Source organism: Ochotona princeps, chromosome 5, assembly GCF_030435755.1.
Source record: "Ochotona princeps isolate mOchPri1 chromosome 5, mOchPri1.hap1, whole genome shotgun sequence".
NCBI lineage: Eukaryota > Metazoa > Chordata > Mammalia > Lagomorpha > Ochotonidae > Ochotona > Ochotona princeps.
The window spans coordinates 35,324,180-35,338,549 of record NC_080836.1 but is presented as its reverse complement, the minus strand read 5'-3'; the positions used below and the strand labels follow the sequence as shown (position 1 = coordinate 35,338,549).

The following is a 14,370-nucleotide window of genomic DNA, read 5'->3' as shown; positions in this document are numbered from 1 at the left end:
ATCTCTAATCCCAGCATTAATAGGCAGCTTCACAGAAGTCACTGCCAAGAGTTTTGGGAAAGTAACCAAAAGAAGGACCTGCTACCTTGGGGAGTGTTTTTACTTCATGTAGGAAGGCATTTTTAAATGTTTATTGGGGCCAGTACCATGGTATAAGAGGTAAAGCTTCCACCTTTGGTGCTGGTATCCCGTATGGGCACCAGTCAGGAGTCTCAGGCGCTCCACTTCTGATTAAGCTCCCTGATAGTGTGTCTGGTAAAGTAGCAAAAGATGGCTCAAGTCCATGGATCCTGCACCCACATGGGAAGCCCATAAGAAGTTCCCGTCTCCTGGCTTTTGCCTGGCTCACTTTCAGCCACTGCAGCCATTTAGGAACTGAACCATAGGATTAAAGGTATTTCTCCATGCCTCTCCCTCTCTATATATTTGAAAAATTTCCTTTCAAATAAAAATAAACAGATCTTTAAAATAAATAAAATTTATAGTGGGGCCAGCACTGTGGCACAGTGGGCTAAGCCTGCAAGTGCTGGCATCCCATATGGATGCTGGCTCAAGTCCCCTAGTTGCTTCACTTCTCCCCATTAAAGGTGTGGTAAAGCAGCAGAAGATGGCCCCAAGGGTTGAGGCTCCTACACCTATGTGGGAAACTCAGAAGTTCTTGGCTCCTGGCACTGACTTCACATAACCCTAGCTATTGCAGTCATTTGAGGAGTGAACCACCAGGTGGAAGATCTCTCTCTCTCTTTCTCCTTGTTAACTCTGCCTTTTAAAAGTTTATAGAAATACAGAAAAACATGGAATACACAAAACACAGAACACAAAAAAATTTGAATCCTCTCGCTTTAGTAACATGCGTCTCACAAGCACTTTTTAAAAATCCTTTATATTATCATACAAGTTTAAAAGTGTTAATTTTCTTAACAAAGCTGCCATGTGTAAAAAAAAAAAGACAATTAAGGCCAGAATTGTTGTATATTGGGCAAATCCATACCAGAATCAATGCTTTAAAAAACAATACAATTGTGTAAAGTAAAAACAAAAAGTGCTTTGAACTTCCCTATGCTTTTCTCACCAGAAGGTTTCCTGCTTCCCTATCTCTGAGGAGGCAGTGGTTAGAGCATCGATTTTCATTTTATGCTTGCTTGGGACCTAATCTGAATCATTTCCTGCTCCCAGTCATTCCAACACTCAAATAGGAGAAACCAGGCAGGCTGACACAATCCTCCCTGAGCAGGGCAAGAGGAGTATTTTGCAATACTGAACACCAGACATGCTGTTACCTGTCATCTGATCCAGGGTGGTGCAGACCAAGGCAGGGCAGCAAGAGGGGCCTTGTGCATCCTCAATGCTTCATCTCTAGTTTACTTTGTCAGCTCAATCAGTTGTACTTAATATTTCCTACTTCAGGTTTCTCAGAGACCATTAGTTAATGCTAACAGGTGATGTAATAGCATAATATATCTTCTATGGTAAGAGAAGTTTTCAATAAGAACTGGCTAGCAACAGGTTTTCTAAAACCAACCAATTCCATACTTGCATAAGATATATTGTTGCTATTTTTAAAAATTTGTTTATATGAAAAGCAGTGAGAAAGAAATTCTCCATACAATAACTACCCAGATGGCTGCAACAGCCAGGTCTAGCACAGACCAAATCAAAGAGCCAGCTCTCCCATACAGGTGTCAGAAGCCCAAGTACTTACACCACCGGCCATTATCTTCCCAGACACATTTGCAGAAAAAGGGACTGGAAGTTGAGCAGGCAGGACCTGATAGGCACTCTAACATGGAATGCCGGTGAAGCAAGTAGCGGCTTAACCCACTGCAGCACAGTATCAACCACTATACTGTTGCTTCAAAGACCATCTTGTGTTTAGTAAAAACATTTCAATTTCTGTGCCTATCCAAATCTATTGAGTAGCTTAAAAAAAGAAGAAAAAAAAGAACACCAATAGTTGGAACTGGCATAGTGGGGTAGCAAGTTAATCCTCCCTGGGCTGTCTGCTCATACAGGTCCCTAGATGAGTCCTGGCTGCTCCACTTTCTATCCAGTTCCCTCCTTATGGCCTGGGGAAAGCAGCAGAGGAGAGCCCCAGCTCCTGGCTCCCAGCTTCAAGTCACCCCAGCTCTAGCCATGGTAGTCATCTAGGGAGTAAACCAGTGGGTGGAAGAAAGATATCTGTCTCTCCTCGCCTCTTTAATTCTGACTTTCAAATAAAATTTAGTATTTTTAAAAGATGCAATTAAACTGTAAAAATACATTGATTGAGGCCAATTAGGATCAAACACCCGTGACTGTGGTAAATGTGAGTGCTGTACTTTAACTTGTTTGGCACACTGGCATATAGTAATTCATTGCTTTATTTTTATTCTTAAAAACAGTATGATTAGTACATACAGAAGAGCGACTACTGGTCATTTATGATTTTGGTTTCTGCTTGGAAATTAAAGCAAGAAATTTAAAATAGAAAAAACATTACACAAATAAAGCTGTTTTATAACTGTCATATTTAGAGTTTTTGTAATATTTCTATCATAAGCAAATCCTTAACCTAGCAGCAAGGAGTGCCTCCAATCCTATTTCTGAAGTAGCACAGGGTGCTCTTAACTACAGTAAGACTTCACAAACCTCTGTCTTCAGCTTCCTAATAGGGCCATATACTGGATTTATCAAGATGAAAAGGTGCCAGAAAATGAAGTCAGAAAGTTATACTGCTTCTTTGATCTAACCACTTACAGGACTGAGATCCTAATTGCATTAACCACTTTAGGTGTCATTGCCTACCCATGGAAAATGAGCAGGTTGATTTTAAAGGTTTGCTCAAGTCCATTTCAGCTTCAGTAATTTCTTTCAATTTGAAACTAGGAAATAAAATGACAACAGAAAGATTAAACGAGAATTCACATTGCAGACACAGTGCCTCAGGCTAAGGCCACCATGGGATCATTGTTCCTATGTGTGCCCGGCATGTTACACCAGACACTGTGGGGGAAAGAAAGGAAGGGCAGGATGCCTTAGCTCCATATACTCTTAAAGCTATTTTGTAAACATAAAAATGCACATACGGGCACACACACACACACATCTATGAAGCAGACAGGAAACAAGGTAGTATAAGTCTCCACAACTAGATGGATTAAACAGGCAGAAAGGTCATGAGCACCAAGAAATGGAAACATTGAAAACATTTAGTGACTAGTTTGGGATGGTAATGTAGCAGGAGGAAAACCAAGCGCAGTCATGTGACAAGCACATAATCATGCTTGTCAATGATGGACCACATATAAAAGGGCAGCTGTGGAAGACTCAGACCAGCTGGAACTGGAGAACTCCTATTACCTGGTGACAAGGCAGCTGTGTGAAGTCGGAGAACGGCATATGGTTCTTTTGTTTGTGGTGATACACAAAGACATAAACCTAGTGCACTACCAGCTGCATACAATTATATATCATAATTACACACTTCATACCAATCATAAACAACTATGGGTCTGGTTTATATACTTAGTATACTATCCTTCTTATGGTTAGAATATGCTCATCCTATTCTTGAAAAAGTTTATTCTAGTGATATGCCAGCAGCCTGCTCAAACATTCTGTGCTTCTCTTTCCCACCTGCATCAAGTGGGCACATGAAATGATCAGCCTGTGCCATGATGGTTTAATTGCCCTGCGTGAAGTTGGCAAAACAATGACATTCCCTAACAATGTATCCAATCCTTAGGACACAGCTCTGTCTTTAAGTGATGAATGACTGCATTTATGGAACTGCCAAGCAACAGAAATAGTGGGTGGATTAGTGTGTCATCAAGTTAGATTGCACTGCAACCCAAGAGGTGTTCAGTGCCACTGCATAAGCAAGAAATGATAGCTCTTTATATTAATAAGACACAAAATAATAAATAATAAAATAAAAAAATCACAGAGCTGATAAAGAAAGCCCACCAAAGAAAGCAGGAGTTGGACCTAACCCTAATGTCAGCTTTCTGGACCACTACAACTTTTTTTTTTAAGTCAGATAAATAGAGAGTAGGAGACAAGATCTCCTGTCCACTATTCAGTCCCCAAGTGGCCTCAATGGCTGGAGCTGTGCCGATCCAAAGCCAGGAGCCAAGAGCCTCTCCAGGTCTCCCACATGGGGTGAAGGGTTCCAATCCTTTGGGCTGTCCTTAACTGCTGTCCCAGACCACAAGCAAGGAGCAGGGTGGGAAGTGGGGATGCTGGGATTAGAATCAGCGCCCACATGGGATCCTGGCACATGCAAGGCAATGATTTTAGCCACTATGCTTTACCATGCTGGGGCCTGGACCACTGCAACTTTATCTGTTACAAACACCGAGAATACCTCTTGCACTGGGCACCTGACCCACTCCATTTGCCAATAAATGTTTGCAGATGACTGAGACACAAACCCTTAAGGTGCCATTCCATTTCCATGCCAACTCAAAAGACAATATGCAGTCTCTGCTTTGAGTCTACCACAAAGCCCCCTCTCCTGGCTGGGTTCCCTTCCTCTCATGAAGAGAGCCCATGCACTGTGGTCTCAACCTGCTGCACCACAGCTCCTGCCCCAGTTTATTTTGATGGATATGTGCCAATTTCCTCCTGAATAAAACCATGTATCTGTGGTGCTAAGCCCTCACTGCACGCCAATAAAATAGTGCAGTAGGAACAATTCTTTGTATAATTATATATGGGCACAATAAATGCACACTAAAAGATCATCATGAAAAACAAGGCAAAAAGTCTTTTCATGAATCTACATGTATTATTCCTGTAATTTTAACCCAACTATCTTGCTGTTCTCCACTTGAATCGGTGCAAAAGGAAATTAACTCCGAGGCGGCAAGGTTGTGAAACAGGAAGCCAGCTGACAAAAGACTATAATCATCTTCACATTTAAAAGTGCCTGATGACCTTGGTATACTCAGAAATTGGAGGAAGCCACATGGGAAGAGTTTGGAGAGTGTGAATGTACCAACTAAGTCATGTTTATATCCTTCGCCTGGTAAGCAGCTACACCTACGTTCCCATCACATGTGCCTGGAATCCTAACAACTCAGAATTACTCCTTAATGTCCCCATACACACACCGCTGATCTGATGTCCAAAGTGCCTACACATTATTAATCATTCAAAACCTTCATCCTAAGACAGCAATGCTTATGGTGCATCTGCACCCCCCTCCTTGTCACAGACGCAAAAGAATTAATTTGCTCATGAGATGAAGCAGATAATAACATCAATAATAAGTCAAAATGTATTTATCAAACCTTAAAATCATAATTTTGCCTGCCTGCCTCAGTGCCCAAGACATAGATGGAAGCTTTGTACCTGCTGATGAAAAAAGCCTGTGTTATGTCAAAAAGAGAAAATGACTTGGGTGGAGAGTGACAAGCAGTTATCCTTTCATCTCAGTTTTACCATTTGACCTACTAACCACTACTGCTACAGTATTACAAGTTTCTAAAATGTCCCCACACACAAGAAGTATCTGACAGTTTCCAATAGACCTTAAAGAAAGATTACATAAACAACATGAAATAGTTCAGGTTACAACAGTCAAATGTGTCTAGAAATTCCTCACTTTCCATCTCTACCCTTGTGTTCCATTTCTTGCTGTTGCTAAACTTCAAGTTCAGAGTGAAATGAGCAAAGCTCTTACCACCAGTAGGTTGCTAAGTAACTTCCCAGTAGCACTGTCATCACAGAAGTTATCCCTTATAATCCCACCATGGAATTTAATTCCAGAGATATGAATTCAGTGCTCTAGGTTCATTCAATTCAATCTTCCCTTTGCTCTCATCTGCCAATCTCCATATAGACTAATAGGAATGACTGGCAACTCAAGAGCTATGTCTGGTGATTTCTGCATGCAAACAAGGCTGGTCAACTTCTGTAAACTCAATGCATCACTAGTGTTTGTGCAATCCTTGTCACTGCTGCCTGATAACACAAGCATCTACTCTCCAAGTCAGAGCTTAATAAAAGCTCGTTATGGAAACACGAACAGTTTCACACACAAGGAGATGAGCTAAGGTGCGGATGCAGCCAACATAATGGCTATTGTAGCTGTGGCAACTGCCACCCTGGCTGGAAATGGAAATGGAATTGGAGTGAGTACTGGCCCTGAGATTCCCAGCACTGGCACTGTCTCTCAGCAGCTGGGCCCCTGGGAGCAGCCACACTGGCCCCAGGAAAACTGTGCTGCCTGTGGAAGGACGGTGTATGGTGCAGCCAGGGGACAGGCAATGTCAACTTCAGCAAGAGGATCCAGAAGGGCATCTCCCAGAAGAAAGTCAAGACCGAACTGGATAAATGCCCAAGGCATCTTTAATTTGTAGTTATCAAAAATTTTAAACTCTGAATGTTTGGGAAAGAAAGAAAAAACAAGTGATAATGATTGAGGTGATTCACCTGTTCAAAATAATGATACTCCAGAGGTTGATTTATACCAAATACTAGTAAATACACTTAAGAGATACAAAAGATACTTCAAGCTACCAACCAGACCAGGACTTAATAAAACACAACTTGAGATAGTCATCTGCCACTTTAGGTCTATTCTAGTTGAATGAAAAGGACACCTTAATATATTTCATTCACTCAGTGAAGAATGACTATGAGCAAGTCAGATCCCAAGGTTGATAGTGGTGTTTACTAGGAGAAAGAGAACTGAAACCAATAATTGTGTGTTCAGATGTTAAGACTTTTTTCCACATGCAGAAATGTTTGTGTATTTTTTCTACAGAGGATTTTCTCTGGTCTCATTTTCAATTCAATTACTTGGAAACTCAAATGAATTTTCCCAGATTAAAAATTTTAAATAATGGTTATTACTATTTTTAAAAAAGCTAATTCTTTGAGATCAGAAATACTCATATTTGTTCCTTCCCAAAACTTTCCACTTAAAAGGTAGTCAGTAGCAAAGGACTGTGGATTTTTCTCTACTGCTAGGTTGAATAGCAGTCAGCTTTAGTTTTACCATTATGTATACAAATCAAGCTTCATAGGAAACATTTTTAAACTCAGGTCTATAAAATTTCCACTTTGCTTATAAGCATTCTCTGTGTATTCACGAAGTTTCTATGATTTTTAGTGCACAAATTAGTCTTTTCACAAACCATTCACTTGTGTTGCAATACTCTGGTATTTGACAACCTTACTCTGTAATCTCTGTTAATGGGGAATTTTAAGATTATTTTTCAAAGTTTTTTACCTTAATCACTACTTAGCCTGCTGGTAAAATGGTACTTTAAACAAATGGCCTTCAGAGGACACATTTTTAAATTACTCTCAAGCTTTCCTTACCCCTTCAAGTTTCCCCAAACTACTTCAAAAACTCTCAGTCTTAGGGGAAGGATGATGATAAATTGGATGATTTAGCAGTGTCTGATGCCTGGCATTAACCTTGGTATCATCAACTTTTGTCTTAGCAGAAACATGTCTGTTAAAACCACTTTCTCTCCCATCATATGTAGTATCCACCAAGTATCATCATTGGAATAGGTCCCCAGAGATGCAAAACAGTACATAGACTTACAGGTTCCCCTAATATATGCTCAGAGTGCCTGCACAGTTTTAGCCTGTCCTTTTTAGCAGTGAAGCCTATATTTACATTCTTGATCAAATTCTAACTCTTTAGAGGATAAGGAACTTCAAGATAGATCCTAGAGAAAAGTAAGTAAAAACAGTTGTTTGAAAAGTAAAAGCAGGGACATGACAAAACATTAACTGTTCAAGGATGAATAGTATCAAATATACTGTCTACCTATCTTTAAAATCTATGCATAAATGCAATCAAAACCACAATGAGATGTTTCGGGCTCTACTCACCAGGACGTCTACTGACACAGTGGAATAGCACCGCCAGTGGGAATACAGGATGGTATGGCTGTCGTGGCAATCAGTATGGTACCTTCTGATACAGGTTACAACCATCATAGGACTCGATTCTACCTCTGTTTCATGCCCAAAATCATTCCAAGTAGGAACTCAAACACATACCTAAATAACAACATTCACCTAGAAGGTGAAATTAAAGGAACACGTCAGAGCAGCAGCCAGCAAGTAGATACATGTGCTGGCATGTTTGGTGCTTTCTCATTTTTTGCCTTGAAAGTGAGTCTCTTCCTCTTAAGCCCCAAGGCCTTGATTATATTAGATCTGTATGCACAGACCACAAGGCCACATCTGTATGTACACATCCATCAACTCCAAGAAGCTACACTATTTCCACATGCTTTCTTGTGCCACTGTCATGATATGTGGTACACTGATCAACACCAAGGCTCTGTCCCTATCCCGACCCAACAAGGTGACAGAAAGCTACACAATTTTCTGCAATGTCTACATCATTCAGTGAACTCAAAAACTAGTTCTAGTAAAGCGATGACCCTGAAGCTTCCATCGGATATCAGAAGCACATATTGGACATAACCAACAATCACCATCAATCCTTAGCCCCCAAAGAGAAGCAGCACCTGGATTCAAGATAAACTCACATTTTCCATGTGGCTGAAGCATTCCTGAACATGTCATATCTGTGTGTCTATACAGCTTTATATTTGCTCAGGTGCCTTTACATTTCTTTTTTTTAAGATTTATTTTTATTGGCAAAGCAGACATACAGAGAGTAGGAGAAACAGACAGATCTTCCACCTGTTGTTTTACTCCAGTGGCCACAATGGCCAGAGCTGAGCTGATCCAAAGCCAGCAGCCAAGAGGTTCTTCTTGGTCTCCCACGCGAGCACAGTGTCGCAAGGCTCTGGGTTGTACTCTACTGCTTTCTCAGGCCACAGGCAGAGACCTGGACAGAAAATGAATCAGCCAGGATACAAACAAGCATCCATGCGGGATCCCAGCATGTGCAAGACAAGGGCTTTAGCCACTAGGCTACTGCTCTGGGCCCTGCCTTTGCATCTCTAATGTGATTGGGTTGATAAGTGATACCCTGGAAGCCAACAGAGATTTCTAATTCACTGTAGATATCCACAGCTGACACCTGAGTACTGACGCTCGACTACCCAGATTCACAAATCCAAGATGAATCTTGTTGTTTCAAGTCCCCTCTTACAAGCACACTGTCCATCGGAGACAAATTCTGGAGCCACAAAGCATACAGGTTGGTCATCACAGGCTGCTCTAATTACCTGAGATGTTACCATTGGTTGACCTCAGAGTTTGTTGAGTTGCTGTATTTTTAATTCCATTACCCCACTTGACCCACATTTTGATGCCGTGGCTATAACACTTGGGAAATTAAAATGGATCCTAATAGGGTGCAATTAACAATTAAACAGAGCAACTAAAATCTTGTCTCACTGAAAGTCTCCTCCAAGGCACAGCATCATTCCACAGTTGGCTGGCTAGGAGTCAGCATGAACAATGCTGTGCTCAAGCACTCCCAATTGGACACCATAGGCAAAGGCTGCTGTTGGGCAACCATATGCAGTAAGTCACACCCTGTGTCTTCAATTCTAACTCTGGTCTCTCACCTCAACTATTACACCAACTGAGATTTCCAGGATGCTTCACCAAACATCTAACCAGCTCTATCTGGTGAGGATGACATTGTGGCACAGCTTCTCACAAAACTTAGAAGACCAGGTTCATTCCACACACAAGATGAGCCCAAGAAAGCAGCTGCTGGTTATCGTCGTCATCACCTTTCAATTCTAGATGAAAGCTCCAGCCTAGCCCCAGCAAGAGTGCTTTTTTTGTACCATGTACCTGCCGCTCTCCTAGGGTCCTGGGAGGTGAGAGCGCTGCTACGTCTCCACAGCTACTGAAGAAACAGTTTCAACAGTGCCTCCATGGACTAAGTGAGATGCTCACAAGACCACCCCCAGACTCAGTCTCCCAAGAAGTTGTTTCTCAGCTCTTAAAAAAAACCTCTCCAGACAAGGGTAGCAGATGCTCCAATAAATGAGATTCTTCCAAAACCCAGTGAGACCAGCTATGGAAATCCATCTCCCACCCACCAAACTTCATGCCTGGAGGCTTGCAGCCACAAACAAAAACATCTGAATTCAGCTCTTGCACTTTGCTGGGTAAAGGCTGCTGCTACTGTTGCCCTTGGTGATCACACTCTGAGAGAATAAACTGTGGAAAAGATTTCTCTGGAATGTCAATGCCCATCAATTCATGCCTTTGCTTAAGGAAACAACTTTTTGCAAATGTACCTGGAGGAAATGCTTCAAGGTCGCAATACCACCCCTGTGACTTCTGCATAGTCTAGGACCCCAAACTGGTTCATCTGAAACAAGCTCCCTCTTGGAACAGATGCCAAGCAGCCTAGTTAAGTCTCAAAAGTTTCTCAACCTCAGCATTTGCCACTATCACCCACCCCAAGGTACTAGATGCCATCCAGGATATGCTGTATTAGACTCATCATGTTCACACTGTGACAGTCTTTCAGACTTGCCTTGTTTTTTCTATGTGGTATGGGTTGCATCCCATCTTCCTGTTAATGTACACCCTAGGAGATAGCAGGTGATGGCACTAGTACTTGGGTCTCACCACCTACATTAGAAATCTAGACTGAGTTCCAGGCTCCTGGTGTCAGTCTGGCACAGTTCCAGTTGTGGGCATTTGGAGAGTGAACCAGGGGCTGGAAGGTATCTCTTTTCCTCTTCTTCCCTCTCTTTCTTTCAAATAAATACAGAGTAAGATACAGATAAAAACAAGGGCCAGGCATGACAGCCTAGTGGCCAAATCCTCGCCTTGCATGCAACAAGATGCCATGTGGGTGCTGGTTCTTGTCCTGGCTGCTTCATTTCCCATCCAGCCCATTGCTGTGCCCTGGGAAAGCAGTAAAGGATGGCCCAAGGCCTCAACCCTGCAACTGCTTGGGAAACTTGGAAGAAGCTCCTGGATCCTGGCTCCAGATTGGCTTAACTCCAGCCACTGCAGCCACTTAGGGAGTAAAATCAGCCGACAGAAGATCTCTATTTCCTTTTCTCTGTACACCTGCCTTTCCAATAAGAATCAATAAATCTTAAAAAAATATATAGGGATCTTTTCTAAATTAAAAGCAGTACACAAAATAAGTAGGTGAAAGCACAAATCTACATTGAATTATGTAACTCAAGAATATACCCTGCAACCCAGGCAAGAATCACTTACAGTAAAAGAACATATAGCCGACAAGTGCAGAGATAGAAAAAAGTCATTAAATTTTGTTTACTACAAAAGAAGTCAAGGTAGAAACAAAGACCAAACAGAATACAAACTGTAAGGTGGTGGATATAAAATCATCTACATCACTGATCATGTTAGAAGGAAATACATAAACTACTCCAATAAAAATAATAAAAATAAAAATCTCCGGGGGGGGGGGAAGTAGAAGGAAAGAAGGAAAGGAGGCAGGGAGTGAACACAGGAAGGATTCAAGTAAATTATAAAAACAAAGAAAGAAAACCAAAGATAGCAGCTGCCACTTGGGTCTGTCAGGACATCTGAAGAGGTGTCTGCCAAGAACATCTTGGTCCCATGTCCATCAGTAAGTAGTCCTATCTTTCACAACTCATTTGGTTGCCTCCTTGAACTGTTTAGGAAAGCAAACCACTTCACTGGAGAAGGACATAGAAAACTCTGCTGTCTTGCTGATTCTTTAGTGAGGAAAGCCTTGTTCTTCCCTGCTAGGAATAATTCATTTAGTGCATCCTTGCATATGCAACATTAACCATGCATTGTATCCAGATTACCACATTATTTCACTAGAAGCAGTCTAACTACATTGCTGGGGGAAACCACTACTCATGTAAAGGGACCAACACATCCTGGCCACATCACTTTCGCCACCCTTCCTCCTCCCCCTTGTGCCAGCCTCCAAGTACCAGGCTCCATTAGTACAGTAATAAAACCACTACTGTTTGGTTAGCAGCAATGAGTTCTAAAAGTATCAATGGAGTGTTTCACAGAGAAGGGCTATTGTTAGGTGCAGCAAACTTTCCCCTGCATCAATCAACCAGAGTAGATTGTAGCAGCTTTCTTCTAAAGCATGTCAGGAATGCAATGAAAAACAGCACAATCCAAGCTCCCCTAGGATAACAGAAGCTCAAACAACTCAACCAAATGATCAGGGAATACACACAACCCATTTCCACTGAGTCTGGCTCTACTGTTGCCTCACAACGAATCTGGGTCCAACTGTTGTTCTGCTGAGATGCAGTGGTTCTGTCACTTCCTGTTCACCCCTGAAAACAGTCAGCTTGACTTGCTAATCTCTTACAAACATAGCCTGTATTTCTACATCTATACATCCTAAGCCTTCCAAGGGGAGAGGTGGAGGTATAGAATGGGAAGGGAAGCAAAAAGAATGAAAGGAAAATTAAACAGGCAGAGTCAATTAAAAACCACTGTGTCCTAGTTTTCTGTCTACTGGGTATAAGCACAGAAAGGGAGGTGGGTAGCTCAGTAGTTTTCCTGGGTCTCAAATTCCTCATCAGATTTAACATGTCAACAGAAATATCACTGCCATTCTGTCATTTTTGACCGACAACCCTGATTATTTTTTTAAACAAGGTTGTAAAAATAAGTTTCCATTCCATTGCAGATCTCTGATTACCTTTAAGGCATACCTTTCTCCATTCTTAAAAAGCAATACTTTTTTTTAACACAACTGCTCACTAGTGAAGATTTTAGTAACTTCATGCTTTGGTGAGTTGCCTTTCTCCACTAGAAGTTCTCCCTAGAGTTTTGTTGGTGAGTGGTTTTCTTCGTTTTGCTTTTTCATTTCATAGTAAGTACAAGAGGCATCCCTCCTAATCTGTAAATGAACAAATTCCAAAAGATTACTCTGTCACTTCAAACATAATGACTTCAGTATCATTACCACAATTAGTCAAGGGCTGCACTGCCTTACACACAGACAGGAATAGGGAAGACGGAGACATGTCCACATGTGAGTTACTGTGAAGCTACAGAAGAGGAAGAGGCAGGACTTGTGATAGAGGAAACACAGACTTGACATATTCTGCAAACTAGCCTTTAATTCTCTGGCTATTTGTTAATACTCAACCCATCAAAAATGACAGTAACAAGACTGCTGCTGCTGCTAGGTTTGAAACCCAATGTCTGAACAGTTAACCATTAGGCCACAGAGTAAATATGTATCAAACTAAAACTGAAAATTCTCTCCTTTTCTCTGTCAATGTGAATGTTACTGTCATTAACAAAACATGTTTTACCAAAAAAAGGGCTATGAAAACCCGATAATCCAGGAAAACATCAAAAGTAAAATCAATTCAATCTAAGACTGGCATAAATTTTGTTCCTATTTTCTAAAAAAAAAATTACCACATTCACTGCACAAACACACAGAGGAAAGGAAAAAGAAGTATGACTTAGGAGAAGACAGAATTATCAAATATACTTGGGGTCAGCGTTGTGGAGCAATAGCTCTTTGCGATGCCAGCATTTTGTGTGAAAGCAACAGTTTGGGTCCCAATTGCTCTCTTTCTGATCCAGCTCCCTGCTAATGTGTCTGGGAAAGCAGAAGATGGCCTGAATGCTTGAGGCCCCTACCATCTATGTGGGGAACTTAAATGAAGTTCCAGGTTCATGGCTTCAACACAGCCTTGACCTGACCATTTGGGGACTAAACCAGTAGATGGAAAATAAAAATTTCTCTGGCACTCCACCTTTCAAATAAATGAATCTAAGGGGGAAAAAAAGCAAACATTCTCTAAAAGCCAATCAGAGTCACATGCAGACTGTCCATCTTTTTAGGTTCCCATGCCTTCCATTCTGGGGAGGAAAACTACCTTTCAGTCTTCCCTATGTGCCTTACTTAGCTCCTGAAAACAACACACAAGGACAGCCCTCACTGGGCCCACACATCACCTCCAAACGCTCAATGACAAAACTAGACAGCAAGAATCAGTCCCCGGTGCCTGGAACAGTAGCCTAGTGGCCAAAGTTCTCCTGGCTTCAGACTGGCTCAGCAATAGCCATTGAGGCCACCTGAGGAGTGAACCTGCAGATGGAAATCTTTCTTTGTCTCTCCTTCTATAAATCTGTCCTAAAAACTAAATAAATCTTTAAAAAGCAAAGGAAAGGAAAGAAAAAAGAAAAGTGCAGTAAAGAAAAGAAGAGAAGGAAGGATGGATTAGTCTCAGACCTGGCACAATGGCTCAGTGGCTTAACTCTTGCCTTGAACACACCAGGAACCCATACTGGGTACCAGTTCATGCTCTGGATGTTCCACTTCCATCCAGCTCCCCACTTGCAACCTGGGAAAGCAGTGGAGAATGGGCCAAAGCATTGGGACTGCACCCATGTGGGAGATCCAGAAGAGCCTCCTGGCTCCTGGCTTCAGATCAGTTCAGCTCCAACTACTGCAGCCACTTGGGGAGTGAATCAGTG

General features: G+C 41.7%; 1 protein-coding gene and 1 pseudogene across 3 annotated transcripts in view; one reads left to right on the top strand and one right to left on the bottom strand.

The window, feature by feature from the left end:
• Positions 1-14,370, bottom strand: part of FMNL2 (formin like 2) — a 322,003-nt gene that overhangs the window by 234,123 nt on the left and 73,510 nt on the right. The gene's annotated exons all lie outside the window — the stretch shown is intronic.
• Positions 6,060-6,664, top strand: LOC105942185 (histone deacetylase complex subunit SAP30-like; annotated as a pseudogene).